Source organism: Phyllostomus hastatus, unplaced genomic scaffold (assembly GCF_019186645.2).
Source record: "Phyllostomus hastatus isolate PE091 unplaced genomic scaffold, TTU_PhHast_1.1 phas_scaffold_39, whole genome shotgun sequence".
Taxonomy (NCBI): domain Eukaryota; kingdom Metazoa; phylum Chordata; class Mammalia; order Chiroptera; family Phyllostomidae; genus Phyllostomus; species Phyllostomus hastatus.
Window position 1 is genome coordinate 28,361,816 of NW_025334028.1, and position 22,951 is coordinate 28,384,766.

Below are 22,951 nucleotides of genomic sequence, written 5' to 3' on the forward strand. Positions count from 1 at the left end.
ACAAGTGGGCACATTGTCGTGATGAAGCTGCCAATCACCAGTTGCCCACAGTTGTGGCCTCCTGAATCGTCCAAATCGTTTCCACAGGGGAATGTTCAAACTTAATGCAAAATTTGATGCAGATTCATTGCTCTACTTGCTTAGTCATTTTGAATGTAGTGGCCACACAGCACACATGCTCCCTCAGTGGTGTTTACTGCCCCTACTGACTAGTAGAGTGAGGTCATCATTGTTCACACATGTGCATGTCAGTCCACTCTCCTTGGCAAACAGGTTACATGGATGTCGTTTAAACCATTCTTATTATATTAACAGTGGCTAGACTTTTTCTGGTCAGACCTCATATTTATGAATAAATGTTTTCAAAAGTTTGAGGTTGATACTCTGAAGAGGAACAGCTGTACTACATGGTAGCTGTATTTTTAATTTTTTTAAAAAAAGATTTATTTATTTATTTTTAGAGAGGGAAGGGAAGGAGAAAGAGAGAGAGAGAGAGAAACATCAACTTGCGGTTGCTGGGGGCCATGGCCTGCAACCCAGGCATGTGCCCTGGCTGGGAATTGAACCTGCGATACTTTGGTTCGCAGCCCGTGCTCAATCCACTGAGCTACGCCAGCCAGGGCTTATTCTTAATTTTTTGAGGACCCTTCATATTGTTTTCTATAGTGTTTGCACCATTTACATTCCCTCCAGCAGTATATGAGGGTTCCCTTCTTCCACATCCTCTCCAGCACTTGTTATTTCTTGTCTTGTTGATAATATCCATTCTAACAGGTGTGAAGTGGTATCTCATTGTGGTTTTGATTTGCATTTTCCTAATAGTAGTGATGTTGAGCATCTTTGCATATATCTGTTGGCTGTTTATCTTCTTGGGAGAAGTGTCTGTTTAGGTCTTCTCCCAATTTCTTTAAAGATTTTATTTATTTTATTTTTAGAGAGAAGAAGGGAGGGAGAAAGAGAGGGAAACATCAATGTATAGTTGCCTCTCACATGCCCCCTACTGGGGACATGGCCTGCAGCCTAGGCATGTGTCCTGACTGGAAATCGAACCAGCAACCAGGGTTCACAGGCTGGCCCTCAATCCACTGACCCACACTACCCAGGACATCTTCTCCTCATTTTTTAATAGGATTGTTTGCATTTGTTGTTGAGTTAATGAGTACTTTACCTATTCTGGACATTAGCCGCTTATCAGAGGTATTGTTGCAAGTATGTTTTTTCATTTGGTTGGTTGCCCTTCTGTTTTGTTTTATTTTACTTTAATATATATATATATATATATATATATATATATATATATATTTTTTTTTTTTTTACTGTGCAGAAGTTACTTAGTTTGATGTAGCCCCAGTCATATATTTTTGCTTTTACTTCTCTTGCCTTTTGAGTCAAATTCATAAAATATTTTCTGAGTCAAGGTCCATAAACTCACTACCTATGTTTTCTTCTACCTACTTTATTTTTTCAGGTTTTATATTTAGTTCTTTGACTCATTTTGAGTTAATTTTTGTGTCTAGTGTCAAACTGTAGTCTAGTTTCATTCTTTGCAGGTAGCTTTCCAATTATTCCAGCACCTTTTTATTGAAGAGGCTTTCTTTTCTTCATTGTTCATTTTTGGCTCCTTTGTTGAAAATTAATTGCCCATATTCATGTAGGTTTATTTCTGAGCTCTCAGTTCTGTTCCACTGGTCTGGCCTATGTGTCCGTTTTCTGGCTATATCATGCTGTTTTCATTATAGTAGCCTAGTAGCACAATTTGAGACCAGGGAATACAATATCTCTGGTATTTTTTGGGGGGGAGGTGTCAAGATTGCTTTGGGTATTTTGAATCTTTGTGACCTTATACAAAATTGATATTGTTTTTGTTCTATATCTTTGGGGAAAAACATTGGGATTTTGATGGGGAGTTCATTAAATCAGTATATTGATTTGAGTAATATGGCCATTATAACTAAGTTGATTCTTCCAATCAGTGAACATGAAATATCTTTCCGTTTCTTTGTGTCTTCAAATTCTCTCAATATTTCTTATAGTTTTTAGTGTATAGGTCATTCACATCCTTTTAAAAATTTATTCATGAATATTTTTTCTTTTTGTTGCAATTGCAAATGAGATTTTTTCTCTTTTCTTGAGATTTTATTGTTAGTATATAAGAATGCAATGGATTTTTGTATCTTGAAAATTTACTGTGTTTCTTGTTTTTAGTACCTTTGGGGAGCATCTTTAGGGTTTTCAATGTAAAGAATCATGTCATCCACAAAGAGTAAAAATTTTACTTCTTCATTATTAATGTGGATGTTTTTTCTTTCTCTGAACTGACTGCTCTGGCAAAGACTTCCAATACTACATTGAATAACAGTGGTGAGAGTGGGCATCATTGTCCCAATCTTAGCAAAAAAGCTTTTACTTTTCCACCATTTGTTATGATATCATCTGAGGGTTTGTAATATGTGGTCATTATTGTGTTGAGAATCTGTCCTAGATGCATTTTATTGAATGTTTTAATCATAAGTGGATGTTGTATTTTTCAAATGCTTTTTCTTCAACCCTTGGTATGACCATGTGATTTGTACTTTTTATTTTGTTAATGTGATACATCATATCAATTGATTTGCATATATTAAACCATCTTTATGACCCTTGAATGAACCTCACTTGATCATGAATATTAGCTCTTTTAATGTGTTAATTCAATTTGCTGGTATTTTGTTTCGGATTTTTTCATATATATTCATCCAAGGTATTAATTGGTATTTCTTCCTTCCTTTCTCTCTTTCTTTCTCCCTTCCTTCCTTCCTTCCTTCCTTTCCATCTTTTCTTTCTTCTCTGTGCCTCCCATCCTCCAGCCCTCCCTCTTTCTTTCTTCTTTTCTTCCTTCCTTCCTCACCCTCCCTTCCTTCCTTCCTCTTTTCTTTATGCTATCCTGTAAGGCTTTGGTATCAGGGGTAATGTCCTCATAAAGTGAGTTAGGCAGTATTTGCTTCTTTCTTATTTTTTTTTGGAACAGTTTTAGAAATAAAGATATTAAATATTTGAATGTTTGCTAGAATTCACCAGTGAAGCCATTTGGTACTAGACATTTAATTTTAGGAAGGTTTTTAATGACTCAATTTTCCTAGTGTTAATTGGTCTATTTAGATTATCCACTTCTTCATAATTCAGTATAAGGAGGTTATATATTTCTAAGGACTTGTCCATTTCTTCTAGGTCATAGAATTTGGAAGTATATAGTTTTTCATGGTATTCTTATATTGTCCTTTGTATTACTATAGTGTCTATTTTAACTTCTTTCATTTCTAATTTTGCTTGTTCGAGTTTTAAATTTTTTTCTTAATGAGTCATAGCCAGAAGGTTGTCATTTTATTAATCCTTTCAAAGAACCAGCCCTTTGTTGCATTAATTTTTCCTACTGTCTTTTTGTTGTCTATTTTGCCTTATTCTGCTCTAATTCTGATTATTTTCTTCTTTTTTTCTGACTTTGGTCTTAGTTTGTTTTTATTTTTCTAATTCTTTAAGGTGAAATGTTAGGTTTTTGCCTGAGTTTTTTGTTTATTTCCTGTTATAGGCCTGTAGATATAAATTTTCCTCACATTATAATTTTTGTTGCATCTCACAAATTTTGGTATGTCATATTATCATTCTCGTTTCTCTATGTGTCTTTTGGTTTCATCTTTTATGGATTATTTTGACACAGTTATTGTTTAGCAGCGTGTTATTTAATCTCCACATATTTGTAATTTTCCTCACCATTTTTTGTTGATTTCCAATTTTAAAGCATTGTGATTGAAGAATATGCTTAGTATGATTTCAATATTACAAAGTTGAGGAGGCTCATTTCATGTCTCAACATATGGCCTATTCTTGAGAATGTTTCATGTGCACTAGAGAAGAATGTATATTTGGTATTCTGGATGAAAAACTCTGTAAATATTGATTATGTCCTTTTGGTCTAGTGTTCCATTTAAGGCCATTATTTTCTTATTTTTTTATTTTTCAATTATAGTGTACATTCACCATCATTTTATTCTGTGTTAGTTTCAAAAAACAGCATAGGGGTTAGACAATCATGTACTTTACAGCATGGTCTCCCCAATATTTCAAGTACCCACCTGATTCCATATAGCTATTACAATATTACTGACAATATATCCTGTGCTGTCACTTACATCTTAGGGACTAGTCTGAAACTACAAATTTGTTCTTCTTAATTTATTTACCTTTTTCTCCCAGCTCCAGTCCTCCTCCTCTTGATCAACTGTCAGTCTATTCTCTATGTGTTTACATTTCATTTGTTATGCTAATGAAATAAATCAGAGAAAGACAAATACCATATGATTTAACTTATGTGTGGAATCTAAAACACAAAATAAATATTTCCATACTAATTTTCTGTTTAGATGATCTATTCATAGTTGTCAGGGTCTGGAGCATTTTCTCCCTTTAGTTCTGTTAACAGTTGCTTTATATGTTTTGGCACTTCCAGGCTGAGTGTACATATATTAATAACTATGTTTTCTTGATGTATTATCCTCTTTATCATTATAAAATGTCCACCTTTGTCTCTTGTTAATTTTTATTGTTTATGTTTTTACAGTTGTCTCAATTTTTTACCCTTAGCCCCCACTCCCAGAGGCAATCCCCACACTATTGTCCATGTCTGTGGGTCATGCATATGTGTTCTCTTCCCTATACTGTACTTTACATCCCCATGACTATTCTATAACTACCAAATTTGAACTTCTTAATTCCTTCACCTTTTTTGTCCATCCTACCAACCCCCCTCCCATCTGGCAGCCATCAAAATGTTCTCTCTATGTACGGTTTTGTTTCTGTTCTGCTTGTTTTTTTCTGTTTGTTTTTTTTTTTTAGATTTAGTTGTTGATAGATATGTATCTATTATAATTTTATTGTCCATATTTTTTATTTTTTATCCTTAAAGAAGACCCTTTAACATTTCATATGATATTGGTTTGGTGGTGATGAACTCTTTTAGCTTTTTCTTGTCTGGGATCTGCCCTTTGATTCCAAATGATAGCTTTGCTGGATAATCTCATTGTAGATCCTTTCTTTCCATCACTTTGAATATTTCTTGCCAATTCCTTCTAGAATTTTTATCCTAAAAATCTATTTTGTCAGATACAAAGACTCCTATACCCACTTTTCTCTGCATTCCATTTGCTTGGGGTATCATTTTCTACCCCTTCACTTTAAGTCTATGTTTTTCTTAGCAGCTGAGATTGTCTCCTGAAGGCAGCATGCAGTTGGGTTTTGTTTTTGATCTATCCCACTACCTGTGTCTTTTCATTGGTGGGTTCATTCCATTCACATTTACAATAATTGGTGATATATGAGAATTTGTTATAACCATTTTATCTTTTGTTTTCTCGTAGCTCTGTGTCCTCATTCTATTCTTTCTTTTTCTTGTGTTTCTGTTTTTTTTTTTTATTTTTAACTTGGTGGTATTCTTTGATTTTTTTTTCCCCCTCTTTTTCTGCTTTTTTTAATGCTATGTCTCAGTTTTAGATTTTTTTATGGTTATCATTAAGTTTGTGAAAAATAAATATTTATGTGTGTAGTAGTTCTTTTTCTTCTGATTGCATCTTATCATCATTCAGTTAGTGATAGTGGTGCATTTTTCTCATAGTCACAGGCATTTTGTGGCACCAGTCATCATTTCTAAATTTCAGGAAGGAGAAAAGATAAGGAAAAAAAAACAATGGTTCAGAAGACCCGTAACTCTCATTAGATAGAATGTTAACACAGAACTACCCATGAGTACTAAGGATTCTAGGTAAACAACTAATAGAGGATGTAGGAGAAAAATTAATAGAGAATGAATGTTGGCTGAGACAAACTAGTGTCTTCCACAATTAGTAAAAATCCTTGTTAATTTTCTTTTCTTTTTAATTTAAATTTATTGTTGTTCCATTACAGTTGTCCCACCTTTTTCCCCATTGCTCACCCTACACCATCCCCACCATTCCCATAGTCAATCCCCCCATTGTCTGTGACCATGAGTCCTCTATTCATGTTTCTTTGCTTGCCCCTTCCCCCTCTTTTTCCCATTGTCCCCCTTCCCATACCCCTCTGTTCACTGACAGTTTGTTCTTTATTTCCTGGTTCTATTATGCTCATTTGTTTGTTTTGTTGATTAGGTTCTACTCATAGGTGAGATCACATGGCATTGGTCTTTTACTGCCGGGCTTATTTCTCTTAGCATAGTGCTCTCCAGTTCCATCCATATTGTCAGAAAGGGTAGGAGCTCCTTCTTTCTTTCTCCTGCATAGTATTCCATTGTGTAAATGTAGCACAGTTTTTTGACCTACTCATATACTGATGGACACAGGCTGTTTCCAGCACTTGACTATTGTAAATTGTGCTGCTATGAACATTGGGGTACACAGGTTCTTTTGAATTGGTATTTCAGGATTCTTACAGTATAGTCCAACAGTGGAATTGCTGGGTCAAAAGGCAGATCCATTTTTAGTTTTTTGAGGAAATTCCACACTGTTTTCCACAGTGACTGCACCAGTCTGCATTCCTACCAACAGTGTACTATGGTTCCATTTTGCTATACATTTTTCAAATGAGTTATTTTGGAAATAGAAATTAAAATGTTTAAAGAATAGTTTTAGATTTATAGAAAAATTATAAAGGAGCTCATGGAGTTCCTGTGTACCCTATACACACTTTCCCCCTTCGTGATCATTTTTCACTATTATGATAAATTTGTACCACTAAGTAACCAACATGAAGACATTAGAATCAACTAAAGTTCACAGTTACTTTGCACTACACTATTCTTTTTCTAATTACATGATGCCATCTGGGATACTAAATTACATTTAGTCATGATATCTCCTTAGCCTCCTGTGGTCTCTGACAGATTTATAGATTTTTCATTGTTTTTTATTTATTTTACACATTGAGGAAATCTGGTCCAGTATTTTATAAAACATCTCTCAATTAAAGTTTACCTGAATTTTTCCCCAAGTTTCTTTAGACTGGGGTTATATATTTTTAGGAGAAAAACCATAGATAAAGTGACATTCTCACCACATCATATTGGGGTATATGCATCAATATGACTTATCACTGATGATTATAAACTTAGTCACCTGACTGGTAGTGTTTGTCTGGTTTCTACACCGAAAAGTTACTTTTCCTCCACCCTTTGCATTCCATAGTCTATGAAAAGAAATTATTCACAGCCTTATTTAAAAAGTAGAGCATTTCAACATCTTGGCACAAAAGCATCTACATAAAGTATTTGGAAATCTTCTGCCTGAAATATTTGCATCTTCTACCATTTATTTCTTTATTCAACCATTTTTTCCCTATGAGTATGGACTCATAAAAACGTATTTTATGTTTTGAGTTACAACCTAACACCACTTTATTTTGTAGCTCAAATTGTCCTAGTTCTGGCCTTGGAGCTCTTTCAGTTTGATATGTTATTTATGAATGATACATATTTATTTTCAAAAAATAACAATTTAAAAATAATAATAAATTTATAATAATTTTATTTAATTATCCTAAAAGATTTAATATAAAATAACCATAACACAAGTATTTAGGATCTATAAATATAAGATCACATTGTAAATTTCTTAAAAAAATAGGACATTCAGGATTTTGATGGGGATTGCATAGAATCTGTAGAACAATCTGGAGAGTATACCATCTAAACAATATTACATCTTCAAATCCATTCATATTCATCTTCCATTTATTTAAGTCTCATATAATTTCTTTCAATAAAATTTTTATGTTTTTTATTGAATTCATTGGGGTGACATAGGTTAATAAAATTACGTGGGTTTCAGTTGTACAGTTCTCTAACACATCATCTATACACTGGATTGTATGTTCACCACCTCATGTCAAGTCTCCTTCCATCCCTATTACCCACACTATACCCTTTCCTACCTCCCCCCTTCCCCTTCCCCTCTGGTAATTATCATGCTGTTGTCTGTGTCTATGAGCTTTTTTTTTTTTTTTTGCTTAGTATCCTTCACCATTTTCACACAGTCCTGCAACCCTCCTCCTCTCTGAAGCCATCAGTATGTTCTATATCTATTAATCTGTTTCTATTATGTTTGTTAGTTTATTATGTTCATTAGATTCCATATATGAATGAAATTGTATATTTGTGTTTCTCTTACTGGCTTATTTCACTTAGCATGATGCTCTTTAGGTCCATCCATGCTTCAGCAAAAGGTATATTTCCTTCTTTTTATGGCAGAGTAGTATTCCATTGTGTAAATGTACCACAGCTTTTTTTTTTTTTTTTTACTTATTTAGTTATGGACATTTGGGCTGCTTCCAAACCTTGCCTATTGTAAATAACACTGCAATGAACATGGGATGCATATATTCTTTCAAATTAATGTTTTGGGTTTTCTTAGAAGTGAATTCGTTAGGCAGTTCCATTTTTTAAATTTTTTATAAGATTTTACTTATTTATTTTCAGAGAGGGGAAGGAAGAGAGAAAGAGAGGGAGAGAAGCATCAAAGTGTGGTTACCTCTAGCACACCCCCACTGGGGAACTGGCCTGAAGCCCAGGCATGTGCCCTAGACTGGGACCTGATAACCCTTTGGTTCACAGCCCAGCACTCAATCCACTCAGCCACACCAGCTGGGGTCATTTTTAACTTTTGGGGGTAACTTCATACTGCCTATCAGGGTGGCTGCACCAATCTGCATTCCCACCAACAACACATGAAGGTTCCCTTTTCTCCATGTTTTTGCCAGCACTTGTTTGTTGATGTATTGATGATAACCAATCTGACAGGCATGAAGTGATATCTCGTTGTGGTTTTAATTTGCATTTCTCTGATGATTAGTGATGTTTAGTATCTTTTCAAATGTCTATTTGCCATCTATATGTCCTTTTTGGATAAGTTATCTATTCAGTTCCTTTGCCCATTTTTTAATTGAATTGTTTATCTTTTTGGTGTTAAGTTGTATAAGTTCTTTATAAATTTTGGATAGTAACCCCTTATCAGATTTATCAGTGAATATCGTCTCCCATCCAGTGGGTTGTCTTTTTCATTTTGTTGATGGTTTCCTTTGCTGTGCAAAAACTTTGTAATTTGATGTAGTCTCATTTGTTTTTTTTTCTTTTGCATGAGGTTATATAGCAGAAAAATATTTCATTGAGAAATGTTTGAGATTTTACTGCCTTTCTTTTCTTCTAGGGTTTTTATAGTTTTGAGCCATACATTTAAGTCTAATCAATTTTGAATTTATGCTTGTGTATGTGTATGAAAGTGGTCATTTTAATTTTTTGCATGTATTTTTCCAAGTTTCCCAATACCATTTATTGAAAAGATTATCTTTACCCAATTGTATGTTTTTCCCTCCTTTGTAAAATATTAATTGACCATAAAAGCATAGATTTATTGCTGGTGTCTATTCTGTTCCATTGATCTATATGTCTGTTTTTATGTCAATACCATGCTGTTTTGATTACTATGACCTCATAGTATAATTTGATATTAGGTAGCATGATTCCTCCAACTTTATCCTTTTTTTTTCAGGATTTCTGTATCTGTTTGGGGTCTTCTGTGATGCCATATAAGTTTTTGGAACATTTGTTCTAGTTCTGTGAAATATACAATTGATATTATATTGAATCTATAGATTCCTTTGGGTATTATGGGCATTCTAATAGTGTTAATTCTTATCCATGATAGGAAGAATTGTATATGCTTCAACTTATTTGTATTTTCTCCAATTTCTTTCTTTAGTGTCTTGTAATTTTCTGAGTACAAGTCTTTTACATCCTTGGTTAAATTTATTCCTTGGTATTTTTTTCTGAAGCAGTAGTAAATGGCATTGTTTTCTTAGTGTACCTTTCTGACAGTTCATTATTGGTGTATACCAATGCAACAGATTTCTGAATATTTATTTTGCATCCTGTTACTTTACTGAATTCATTTATCAGTTTCAGTAGTTTGTTTGGTGGAGTCTTTAGGGTTCTCTATGCACAGTATCATGTCACCAGCAAATAATGACAGTTTTACATCATCCTTTCCAGCTTGGACGCCTTTCATTTATTTTCTTCTTGTCTGATTTCTGTGGGTAGGACTTCCAGTACTTTGTTGAATAAGAGTGGTGAAAGCAAATATCCCTGTTGTCCCTGAGCTTTAGGAAAATGCTTTTGGTTTTTTCCTGTTGTATATAATGTTGGCTGTGGATTTGTCATACATGGCCTTTGTTTATTGAGGTATGCTCCCTCTAATTCTACTTTGCTGAGAGTTTTTATTGTAAATGGGTGCTAAATTTTATCAAATGTCTTTTTGGCATCTATTGATATGATCATGTGGTTTTTATGTTTCATTTTATTTATGTGGTATATTACATTTATGGATTTTCATATATTGTAACAACCTACCATCCCCAGAATAAATCCTACAAGATCATGGTGCATAATCTTTTTAAGGTATTGCTGGATCTGGCTTGCTAATACTTTGTTAGGATGTTAGCATCTATGTTCATCAGAGATATTGGCCTATAATTTTCTTTCTTTGTAGTGTCTTTACCTGATTTTGGAATTACAATGATGCTGACCTTGTAAAATAAACTTGGCAGTTTTCCCTCCTCTTGAATTTTTTTAGAATAATTTGAGAGCAATTGGTGTTCTTTGAATGTTTGGTAAAATTCACCTGTGAAGCCATCTTTTCCAGGACTTTTGTTTATTGGAAGGTTTTTTTTTCCTGTTTCAATTTCATTAGTTCTAGCCTGTCCATTCAGATTTTCTGATTCTTCTTGATTCTGTTGGGAAAATTGCATGTTTCTGGGAATTTATCCATTTTATCCAGATTGTCCAGTTTGTTGGCATATAGTTGTTCATAATTCAATGGAGTTTTATAGATTTTAGTATACATATTTTACACTCCTATTAAATTTATTCTTAAATTTTTATTGTTTTTGATGGTTTTGTAAATAAAATTTTTAAATTTTATTTTTGATTGTTCATTTTATTATATAGAAATGTAATTGCTCTCTGTGTTCTGATTTTATATCTTAAAACTCAGCTGAACTTATTATTTGGATCCCATCATTTATTGGTAGAGTCCCTAGGATTTTCTATTTAACATATTCATGTTATTTGCAATTAGAAGTAGCTTTTTTTCTTTCTGAAGTGGAAGGTTTTTCTTTTTCTTGCATAATTTTCCTGGCTAGAACCTCCAGCTCTGTGTTGGTTGAAAGTGACAAACGTAGACAGACTTCTCCTGTTCCTGACATTATGGGGAAATCTTTTATCTCTGTGTTTGATGTTAGCTGTGTTTTACATAGATTCTTTTTATTTGGTTAAAGAAGTTCCCTTCTCGTTCCAGTTTGTTGAGTGTTTTTTTATCATTAAATAGTTTAGAATTATGTCAAATGATTTTTCTTTATGTATTAAAGTGACTGTGTTATTTTATTAATGTGGTGTATTAAATTCATTGAGTGTCTGTGTTCACAAATCTACCATTCCTGAGAAAATTCACACTCAGTCATGGCATATTGTCTTTTTACATGTGGCACAATTTTGATGGCTAATATTATGTTGAGAACATTTGTGTCCATATTCATAAATATCTGTCTGGAGTTTCTTTTCTTTCAATGTGTTTGCGTGGTTTTGTTATCAGAGTAATACTAGCTTAATAGAATGATTTAAGTGTACACTTTTTTATTTTTGAAGGTTTTGTGGAGAATTGGTGTTAATTCTTTAATATGTACAGTTTAACAGTTAAGACTTCTGCTCCTGAGTTTTTCTTTGTTGGGAAGGTTTTGATTACTGATTTAATCTCTTTATTTGTTATAGTTCTATTTAGACTTTCTACTTCTGAGTGATTTTTGGTAGATTTTTTTCTTATAAATTCTTATAAAGAATTCTTCAAATTCTTATAAAGATAAGAATTTGTTAATTTCATCTAGGCTCTGTAGTCTGTTGGCATATCAGTATTCACATGTTCACTTACAATTATTTTTATTTCTTTTATGTCAATAGTAATGTCACCTCTTTCATTTGAAACTTCAGTAATTGAATTTCCTCTATTTCTTGGTCAATCTAGCAAAAGGATTGTCAATTATGTTAATTTTTTTAAGAATCCACTTTTGTTCTTTTCTCTATTTTATTTTCTGTCTAATCTTTATTATAACTTTCATTATGCTTGCTTAGGATTTAGTTTACTCTTCTTTTTTAAGTTTCTTAAGAGTTAGTTATTAATATGAGACATTTCTTTGACATTCATAGACATTAATATGGGACATTTTAATATTGACATTCACTGCTATAAATTTCCCTTTATATAAGAACTGCCTTTACTGCTTTCTCTATGTTTTGGATGGTGCATGTTTGTTTTTACTCATCTCAAAGTATATTCTAATTTCCCTTGTGATATTTTCCTTGATCAATTGATTATTTAGAAATGTGTTCTTTAATATATATATATTGATGAATTTCTCAAATTTATCTTGTTATTAATATTAAATTTTACTTCATTGTGTTTAGAAAGCATATTTTGTGTGATTTAAATACTTTTACATTTATCAAGACTTTTTATAAACACATATACACCATTGAAATGACCTTGGAAAAAATATATATCCTCATGCTTTTGGGTGGGGTACTCTATAAATGTGCTAGACCTAGTTGATTTTTAGTGTTGCTCAAGTATCCTGTTTTCTTGATCATCAGTCAAATGTTTTTCCATTATTAAAAGTGAGGTATTGAAGTTGCCAATTATCACACGGTTGTCTATTTCTCCCTCTGAATTTTTATGTATATTTTAGAGTTGTTATTAGATGTATATATATTTATGATAGTTGTATCTACGGATTGAGTTTTATTCATATACAATATCCTTCTTTTTCTTTATTAACAATTTTTATATTAGAGTCTATGTATGTCTCATGTTAGCTATAGTAGTTTTCATTTGGTTATAGTTTTCATGTTGTATCTTTTTTTCTATCCTTGAACTTTTTAAAATTAAGTTTATTGGGGTGACATTAATTAATAACATTATATAAATTTCAAGTGTATGACTCTATAATACATCATTTATGTATTGTATTATGTATTTACCACCCAAAGTCTAGTCTCCTTCCATCACCATAAATTTGACCCATTTACCCTCTTCCCCTCTGGCAACATATTATGCCATTGAATCAGAAGTGTATTTTTAGGAGTCATATATTTGGATTGTAGGTTTTTGTTTGTTTGATTATTCATTCTGCCATTCTTTGCCTGTTTACTGTCATATTTAATTCATTTATGTATTACATAATTGCTGATAAGGTAAGATATATGTGTTATTTTGTTATTTTTCTAGACATCTTATATTTCTTTATTATGCTATTACTGCCTTTTTGCATTAAATATTTTATAGTTTAAATTCCCTGTTATTTACTATATATTTTGAGTTATTCTCTTAGCAGTTTCCATGAGGATTTCAATTAACATCTTAATTTATGAAAACTTAGTTCAGATCAATACCAATTTATTTTCCATAATATACAGAACTTGTTTCTGTACAAGTCTGTTCTCTTCTCCACCATTGTGCATATGGTCATACAAATTTCATCTTTACACATTATACATAATCACAGTGTTATGCTGTTAAATCAAATACAAGAAAAATTATAAAAGAATACTTTTATACTACCTTTACCTTTGTAGTTACCTTTCCTAGTTTTTTTATTTCTTCATGTGTAGTTAAGGTACTATTAGTGTCTTTTTATTTTAGCATAAAGAATTTTTGAAAAATATTTCTTTAGGGTAGGACTATTAGTACTGAAATCTCTCATGTTTTGTTTTTCTAGCAAGGGTCTGCTTTCTTTGTCAATTTTGAAAAGCTGTACATGGTATAGATTTCCTAACTGACAATCTAGTTTTGTCCTTATATCTTTTGAATATGCCAATCCACTGCCCTTTGGCCTCCATAATTTTGAAGATAAATCAACTGTTGATCATACTGAGGATATCTTGTACATAATGAGTCATTACTCAGTTGCTGATTTTGAGATTTTCTTTGTCTTGGCCTTTTGACAATTTGATAATAATGTATCTAGGTGTAGATCATGTTTACTTGAATTATACTTGGAGTAAAAGGAGAGTCTTAAATGTGTATATTAATGATTTTCATCAAATGTGAATTTTTGCCTTGTTCTGTTTCTCCTTTCTGCCTGGGATTCTCATTGTGCTTTTGTTAGCACACTGGATGGTGTCAAACAGTGTTCATTTTTCTTTATTTTTTAATTTAAATTTCCTGATTGAATAATAATTAATGGCAGAACTCCAAGTTTGCTAATTGCTTCTTCTGCCTACTCAAATCTCCTATTGTTGCTCTTTGGTAAAATTTTCCTTGCAGTATTTTTCAGTAAAATTATAATTTTTTAATGTAAAAATTTTCATTTGGTCTGTTTTTAAAAATAATTTTTATGATATTTTTTATTTGGTGAGACATCATATTTATAATTTCTTTTAGTACTTTACACATGGTTTTCTTTAGTTCTTTGAACACACTTAAATCAGCTGCTTTAAAGTCTTGCTTTATTAAGTCTGATATCTGGGTTTCCTGAAGGACAGTTTTTGTTGACTTCTTTCCTATGTGTGGGGCATACTTTTTTGTGTTTTTTTTTTTGTATTTCTCCTCAGTTTTTATTAAAGAGTGGATGTTATATAGTATATAATAATATTTTGTGATAACTCTGAAATCAGATCTCATACACACCCCCAGAATTTGTCATTGTTGCTGTTGTTCATTTATTTAGTGGCTTTCCCAAAGTAATTGAATAAAGTATGCATATTTTATTGTGTATGACCACTGAAGTGTTTGCTCAGAGATCAGCTAATAATCCAGTTTTGATTGGACAAAGATTTTCTTAAATGTCTCTAACCAAACATCTTCTAACTTTTGCTTAAGAGTTCTCTGTGCTTGCTGGGGTATTTCTTTAATGCCCCAGTTTACAACTCATTTTTAGCCTTCACTATTGCTTATACAGCACTTCAAGGTCAGCCAGAGGTGAAAACGTAGGATCTTGTCAGATGTTTTAAAGGTGTAAAAACATCCCCAGGCACACACATAGCTCTGTGCATGTGCTTGGCCTTCAAGATTTCTGATATATTGAAAGGTTTCAAAGCCCTCTATTGACATCTAATTTCTACATTTTCTTTTTTTTCTGATTATATGGTTTTCCTTATTTGGTGAGCTAAGGAAAATCTTTTTATAAGTGACAGAAAATCAAATTGTCACTGTTTATAACTTACTCAAGATAATTTCATAAATACACAGGGATTACACAAAAGAAAAAATGACAAGATACAAGAGAACTTCTGTAATGAACTGATAAATGAAAAAAATCAGGAAAAAATAATTAAAATTTGATAGAATAAAATATTTTTTGAAAAATAAAAATATAAATCAGAATGCTAAAATAATTTATTACATTTCAGAAAAAAGTGGATAAACAACTATCAACACAGGTATTTATATTGATGAAATTTTATTTGCAATTATAAAGACTTATAAATATTGGGATTAATCAAAAAGACATGTAAATGACCCATGGGCATGGACAGTGGTATGGGAGGTGGACTGGGTAGAGGAGGACAAAGGGAGAAAAATGGGGACAACTGTATTAGCTTAAACAATAAGATATTTTTAAAAATATTTATAAATATTCAGAGGGAAAGTAAGCATTACTTGCAAAGGATTAAAAAATCAGGTTGTTTCATATTCCTTCACAATTTTAGATGCTAGAATAAAGTATGGTTATTAAATGGAATATGAGGGGAGGAGTGGGTGGATAGATATGGTACTGGCTAATTCCTAACCATTTAAAACAAATAGCCATTTTCTATTATGCTATTCACAGAAAAATAGACATTCTCAAATACCACAAGTTAAATTGAAAATAAGATGAATAAACTGATAGTCAATAAATACCAAATTAATTTAATAAGCTATAACTATGTTAAATTTAATTATAAAATTAAATGTGAATTTTAAATTTTGAAATAAAAATTATAAAATATAAATATGCCAATATGTATGTAAAGTCTTAATTTTCCATAAACATTTACATTAAAATGTTAATATGCCAAAAGAATTTGCCTCAAAGCTCTGTAAACTCAATAAATGCCATTTTTTAATTGGTAAATGTCAGTATATCTAATTTCATTTTGGTTGCTGAGAATATATCCAAGTATTTGTGTTAGTTTTCTGTCGTTGCTATGGCAAATTACCACAAATTCCATGGCCTAAAGCAATACAAATACCATCTTAAATTTTCATGGGTCTTAACTCCAACACAGGTCTCATTGGGTTAAGATCAAGGTGTCAGCAGAGTGATTGCTTTTTGGAGGCTCTGAGAGAGGATCTGTTTTCTTGCCTTTTCCAGCTTCTTGCCTTTCTTTCTTGCCTTTGCCTGCTATCTTTGGCTCATTCCTTTTTCTCCATCTTTAGAGTCAACTCCCGTAGGCTGAGTTCTACTCATGCTGTTATTGCTTTTATTTTTTAATCTTCTGCTTCCATCTTTCTCAGATAAAGACACTTCAGATTACTTTGGGTCCATCCATATAATCCATGCTAATACTTCCATCTCATGTTCAATTGATTTATAAGTTTAATGCCATCTGTAGTTATAAATCCCCTTTGTCATGTAATTTAATACATACACAATTTCCAAGGATTGGGACAGGGATATCTTTGTGACAATATTTGCCTACTAGTGTGTCCCTAGCCCTCAAAGAGTCATATAGAAAATAAAGTTATCTCATTCCAAAGTCCCCAAGAGTCTAAGCTAACTACAGCATTAAATACATCCAAATTGCTTCTAAGTCTCATCAGTTCAAAAACCCTGAATGTCGTCATCTCAACCACATATGAGAGAGCCTCTGGGTCATGACCCTCTCCTTCTGTAAACATCTGAAACCCAAGCAAAAGGGTGATTGTCCTCACCCCTATCCTCCCCTGCAAAAAACAATGGTGGGATAGGCATAGGGTACTAGTTACAGACATTCTGATTTAGGAAGGGAAAAACTGGAAAGAGAAAAGAATCCAATTCCCCAAGCAATTTCAAAATCTAGCCATGAACTAGATGACCCTCTGAGTCATCCTTCCTTATTCATTAAATGCAGTGCATGTTCACAGCTGAATTTAATCTATTTCCCACCTACAGAATTCTGGTCTGACAGCCTTTGTTCATTCCATACTCTATCATTCCCTTTCAGTTCAAACTGGAAGAGTTTCTCTTGATATATGAACCTTGTGGGTCTCTTATGTATCTTATCATGGTTCATTCCATTAGACAAGAGGCTCTTTGAAAATCATTCAAGATGATCTTTGATGTTTTTCCTAGATAATCCCATATGTATCTTTGTTTTTGCTGAGATAACTCAGGGACAACTGAATCAGATGCTTAATCATTTCAGAGTCTTTTGTGTGAATGAATATACTGACCTTTTGGCTTTTTTCTGAAGTGTTAGCAAAAGATTGTCTAGCCCCACCCATAGTTTATATTCTACAGCACACTTCCCTCACAATGGGTATCTCTTAATTTTAGTGTTATTATGATATGAACAGACTTCCTCAACTATCAAGTCTTAGTTCCTTTTATCCTCCTGCATTTTACTGTAAGCAGAAAAAAGAAACTTGGCCACATCTACAACACTTTACTTGGAAGTCCCTCATGTAGATGTTCAATTTTATTGTTAAAAGTTCTGCTTGTCAGGTAACTGCAGGACACAATTTTGCTAAACTTCCTACCATTATATGACAAGGATCCTCTTCCAGTCTTCAGTAAGGTGTTCTTCATTAACTTCTGGTTCCTCCCTAGCTGTACATTAAACACCCATGTTTCCACCAACAATCTGTTCATGAAAACTTATGTTTTCTCTGAAGTAATATATGGTTTCTCCACCATGCTTCTCTCTTTTCCTCTGATCCCTCAAAGGAAGAGTTTTTAAATCTATACATCTAGTAAGTCTGTTCAAGGAAATCTAGATTTCTATTATACTCCTCAAAATTCTTCAAGCCTCTGCCCATCACACAATTCCAAAGCCACTTCTACATTTTTAAGTATTTATTACATCACCCCATTTCCAGGTACCAAAATTTGTATCAGATTCCCATTGCTGCTTTGACAAATTACCAGTAACTTAGAGACCTAAAACAACATAAATTTATTTTCTTATAGTTCTGTAGATCAGCAGTGTGAAACAAATCCAGTGGGTAAGATCAAAGTGTTGGGCAGGATGACTCCTGTGCAGAGGCTCTAGAAGAGAATCTATTTCCTGCTTTTCCCATCTTCTAGAGGTCACATAATTTCCTTAGCTCATTCTCTCCTTTCTCCATCTTCACAGCCAGTGATACCAAGTCAAGTTCTTTTCACACTTCCATCTCTCAGGTTTTCTTTTTTCTGCTCTTCTTTTCCATTTATAAAGACCATTGAGATTATATTGAGACCACCTAGATAATCCAAAATTATCTCACCATACTTTAATTTCATCTAAAACCATAATTCCTCTTTGCCATGTATCCATCCTAATATTTACAGGTTTGGGAGATTAGGCATGGCCCTCTATAGAAAGCCATTCTTCTGCCTACCATTGTTTTATATACCTCATTACCATTGTAGATTAAACATATATTATTATATACCAAAACAGTACTTAGAATTGCATTGAATTAAGCATGTGTTTTGGTTTGGAAGATAGCAAGGTAAATTATTACTTTTCTAACCTTTTCAATAAAAATAAAAATAGAAAGCACTGGATATTGCAAATGAGAAAAGGAATAATACAGAGTAATATAAATTTAAAAGTTTAAATGAAAAAGTTATATTCTTTCACATACATAAGGAAAACCACAATCTACATTACTGCCTTGAAAATGAAGTCAGAAGTCATGTAAGAAATAAAATATAGAAGTACCAAATTATAAAGAGAATGAGATTTTTTTTAGTCTAAGAAATTACACCAAACCCCCTAGCTTAAACCCAAAATTGTGTAAAAGCTATTAAGTTTGTACTGCTTGGATCTTTGGTTCATAATTCCTTAATCAGCATGAGCTCAAATGTATTCTAATGGTACCAAAATATAAATGACATGATGTCAAAAGAGCCTTTAGCTCTTGGGTGTCAAAAGTCAAAACAGAGGGTTTTATTAAGAAATGGGGATTCAAATAGGGTTTATGTGAAAGTTTATGTAGCAAATGGTAGATATTGAGTCATTTCTCCCAATCTTCCTCCTGGAATGTTGTCAGCCTGGCTCATGATACCGAAAAGTATGTTCTTTATAAGAGAAAACCCATAACCACATAGAAAAACCCCTGTATATGAAAATATGCAACTCCTATAAGAAAATAGCCAGCCCATTGACTGATTACCTCCTAATGAATGCTAAGAGCTAACAGGCTCTACCCTCCCATTATACAGCTTCTAATCAGCTTTTTCACGTTTCATTTTAATTTTTATTTCTAATGTCTTATTTTCCAATATGAATGGCCACATTTAAGGGAAATCTTCAACATAGTAAAAAAAAACAAAGCGAAACAAATAAGAACAAAAGAAAGCAGAATAAAAGAATGTGTAAGTGTTACAGAACAGAATGGACAGGGGGTGGGGACAATATACTATTACTGAATGGACTCCCCCTTTTTCTGGGTCCCCCTGTACTAGGTTCACCTTGCCCACTGCCAGGAAATTATGGCTCTTAATGCCAGAGATTGGAGAAAAGGAATTATTTATTCAAAAGTTATACAGACTTATAGTGACTTAATGTCTTCATTGAGATCCCAAAGTCCCTTAGAATACCCACAAACACACACAGTCCTTCCTTCCCCTCTTTGCCCAGATACTATATCTCAGGAAAAGAAACAGAAGTCCGTGGCTCAGGTAGCCCCTCATTTCCCAGCAATCCACCCTCGACTGGCAGGCCTCCCTTAGTTCCCGGCACCATCAGCTGTGTAGCTGCAGGATCTCCAGTTAATCCAAAACCATGTGGCACCTTCTCACAGTGCACCAGCAACAGTCCTTTCACCTCTTTCCTTCCCGCAGTGTCTCTCCTGCATTCACCCAAACTGCTAAGAGAGAGAGCTCTACATCACTGCTACATCTTGCTTTCCAGCTTCCTAAGCTGCGTGGCAAAGGGAGCCCCAAAGCTGCCCGGTTCTCCCTCTCTCACCAAAACCATGCAGCTCTCCCCTTACTCCAAAGCCACATGGTCTCATCCTAGCATGGCTGCCCAGCCTGGGTTTAAATCACAGCACCAATCTTCCTCTTCGGCCTCATTTCCAACTCCTCCAACAATCAGTTACACCTGCCAGAATTCTCATATTTCTCCAGCTTTTCTGGGCTGCCATAGTAAGTCCAGCAGGCGTGGCCCCATGGTGCGGAGCCAATCATCTCCAAGTTCTCACTCAGGCACTGTAAACAGAGGGAGTTGCCTCCCAGTTATATCATGGGTTGAAGTCATTCCCATCTCCCTGGTTCAAAGTATGGCCACAGCTATTTAACATGTCCATGAAACCAGTTAAAAGTTATAGATATGTTAAATGACCATGCCAGAGGTTAGGTGCAAAACTGTTGATATGCACAACAACCCTCAATGGCCCTTCTCCATATGTCCCATCCCCTAGTTCAGACTTATGGGGGTGAGGACATCCTATATACATTTTCCTAATATTTCCTGGACACCCTGTGTTCTGGACCTCATTACAAATCCCTATTTGGGGGCCCCCTGGCTGCACCCTCTATCAGAAGAAACAAAACTAATCATGGGAACAAACACATAACAACTTAACTATGGCATGCAAGTAATATTATCAAAGAGATAAGATATTTCATCTGCAAAACAAAGCAAAAAAGGAACAGACAGAAGAATGAACTCATAGACGTTAAAAATTTATTTGACAAATAAAAGTTTGATATAAGTGTTGGAATGTAAATTTAAAGGTGTCCTCAAAAAAAACCACAAAAGATAAAAAAGGTTTTTATAAATAGGACAGAATTTTTAAGAGACCTGGAGGATCAATCTAACAGATCTATTATATAAGAGTTCAAGAAAAAAGACATATAAAATATTAAGAAATAACTCAAGGAAATTCCTCAGAATAGAGAAATGTGTCTTTAGGTTTATACTATGTGTGAAATGTTCAAGAAAAAAATTGTCTAGTAACCATTACCAGAAAGGCAAATGCTTTTTAACAGGTTTTCAACTCCCTAAAACTTTTTGAGGAAATAGAATTGAATAAACAGCTAAGTTAACAATAAAGTAAGAAAGTAAAATAAATATATTTAAAGAAAAGCAAAGAGTCACAAAATTTACCTCCCTCCCATCCCTTCTTACAATCAGTTGATGATGTGTTCAGAAAAACAAAGGGTACAAAAACCCAACAAACAAAAAGTTGATTTGTAATTCAAGAAGGAAAAATTACAATACAGGAAGTCTGGGACAAAATCTCGAGGAATGACAACTGTTCCATTGCTCCTCTGTGACTACATACTACCCCCTTTTGATCACTGTGATAAGGTTAATACAATGGTTCGATTGGCCAGACTTGCTCCAATAGCTCCTTCCCCTACCAGAGTCAAGTGTGGGCCTTAATTTACAATCCCAGAATTCTGAGTTGGAGACGTGGGATAGTATAGTACAACCCCAGTTTGCTAGAGAAGGCAAAGTTGGAATATGATCATTATATGACTTATTCCATGATTATAGCATCATTAAAATCTTTTCTATTTGGGGGGGAAATTATAATATTATACCATTATTGAACACATAGAACTATTATGTGTTTATATAACTGATTTTATGTATCACTGATGATCTGTCTTATTTACAACACTTATGAAATGCTTCTCCTTCTTGGAATTTGGAGAGTGCAAGGGGGCATGAGTGCATTGTCATCCTCTATCAAAGTATAATAATAAGTATCCCATTGAGGGAAAGGTGACATGGTACTAGAAGAAAGATCTGCCATAGTTTTGTAATGACTGCTTTGCAGGCTTTTATTGTTTTTTTAAATGTTGTTTTCCAGCATCAGGCCCATCCTTCTAGTATTGTGGAATTTCCCAATGTGGGAGTGGTGGGAATTCTCCCTGACCCTTCTCCCCACACACCTCCCACAGCAGAAGAGAAACCTCACTTAGATTTTATTTGGTCTCTTAGGTCTGTGGTCAGTGGTGAGATTTGTAAATAATGACACTTTACTTTTTTTTGAGTAGATTATTTTTGCTACAAATATTCATTTGAATTATCTTGCTTGCTTAGTCTGATTCTCTAGTCCTCCTACAGACTGTAGTATCGACCTAATTTCCTTGACAATTCCATTTCCCTCTACATGTTAGGTTTCTATTCTTTGCAGCAACTAAAAATCCTGTAGTATACTGATGTCATTGCTTAATCATTGTGATTTTTTACCACCAGAATTCAAATGTTTCAGTTCCCTAAATAAATCCTTAAAACTTTTTACATTTTAGAGGAGCATGAAGGGTACTGAAATTATGCAGAAAAAGGCTTCCTTGGCTTTCTAGCCTTTGGATCCAGTGAACAAAGGTAGTATACCTGGAGTTATCATTGACTTGATTTTAGTAATTCAGAATTTAAAGTCACAATATTTTTAAAAGATGCTATATGATAATACAAAACTTTCTTCATAAGGCAATGATACAGCATTAGTACTATATTACAGTATTGGATGTCAGAGTACTTGAAATATTCTTTTTGTGTGAATTTATAAGCATTTTCTCATTTTAATTTTCATTAAGTCAGTTGTATCTCACACTGGGTGCTGTGGCTCAGTGGATTGAGTGTCGGCCTGCAAACCAAGAGGCTGCAGGTTCAATCTCCAGTCAGGGCACTTACCTGGGTTGCAGACCAAGTCCCCAGTAGGGGGCATGTGAGAGGCAACCACAAATTGATGTTTTGCTCCCTCTCTTCCTCCCTCCCTTC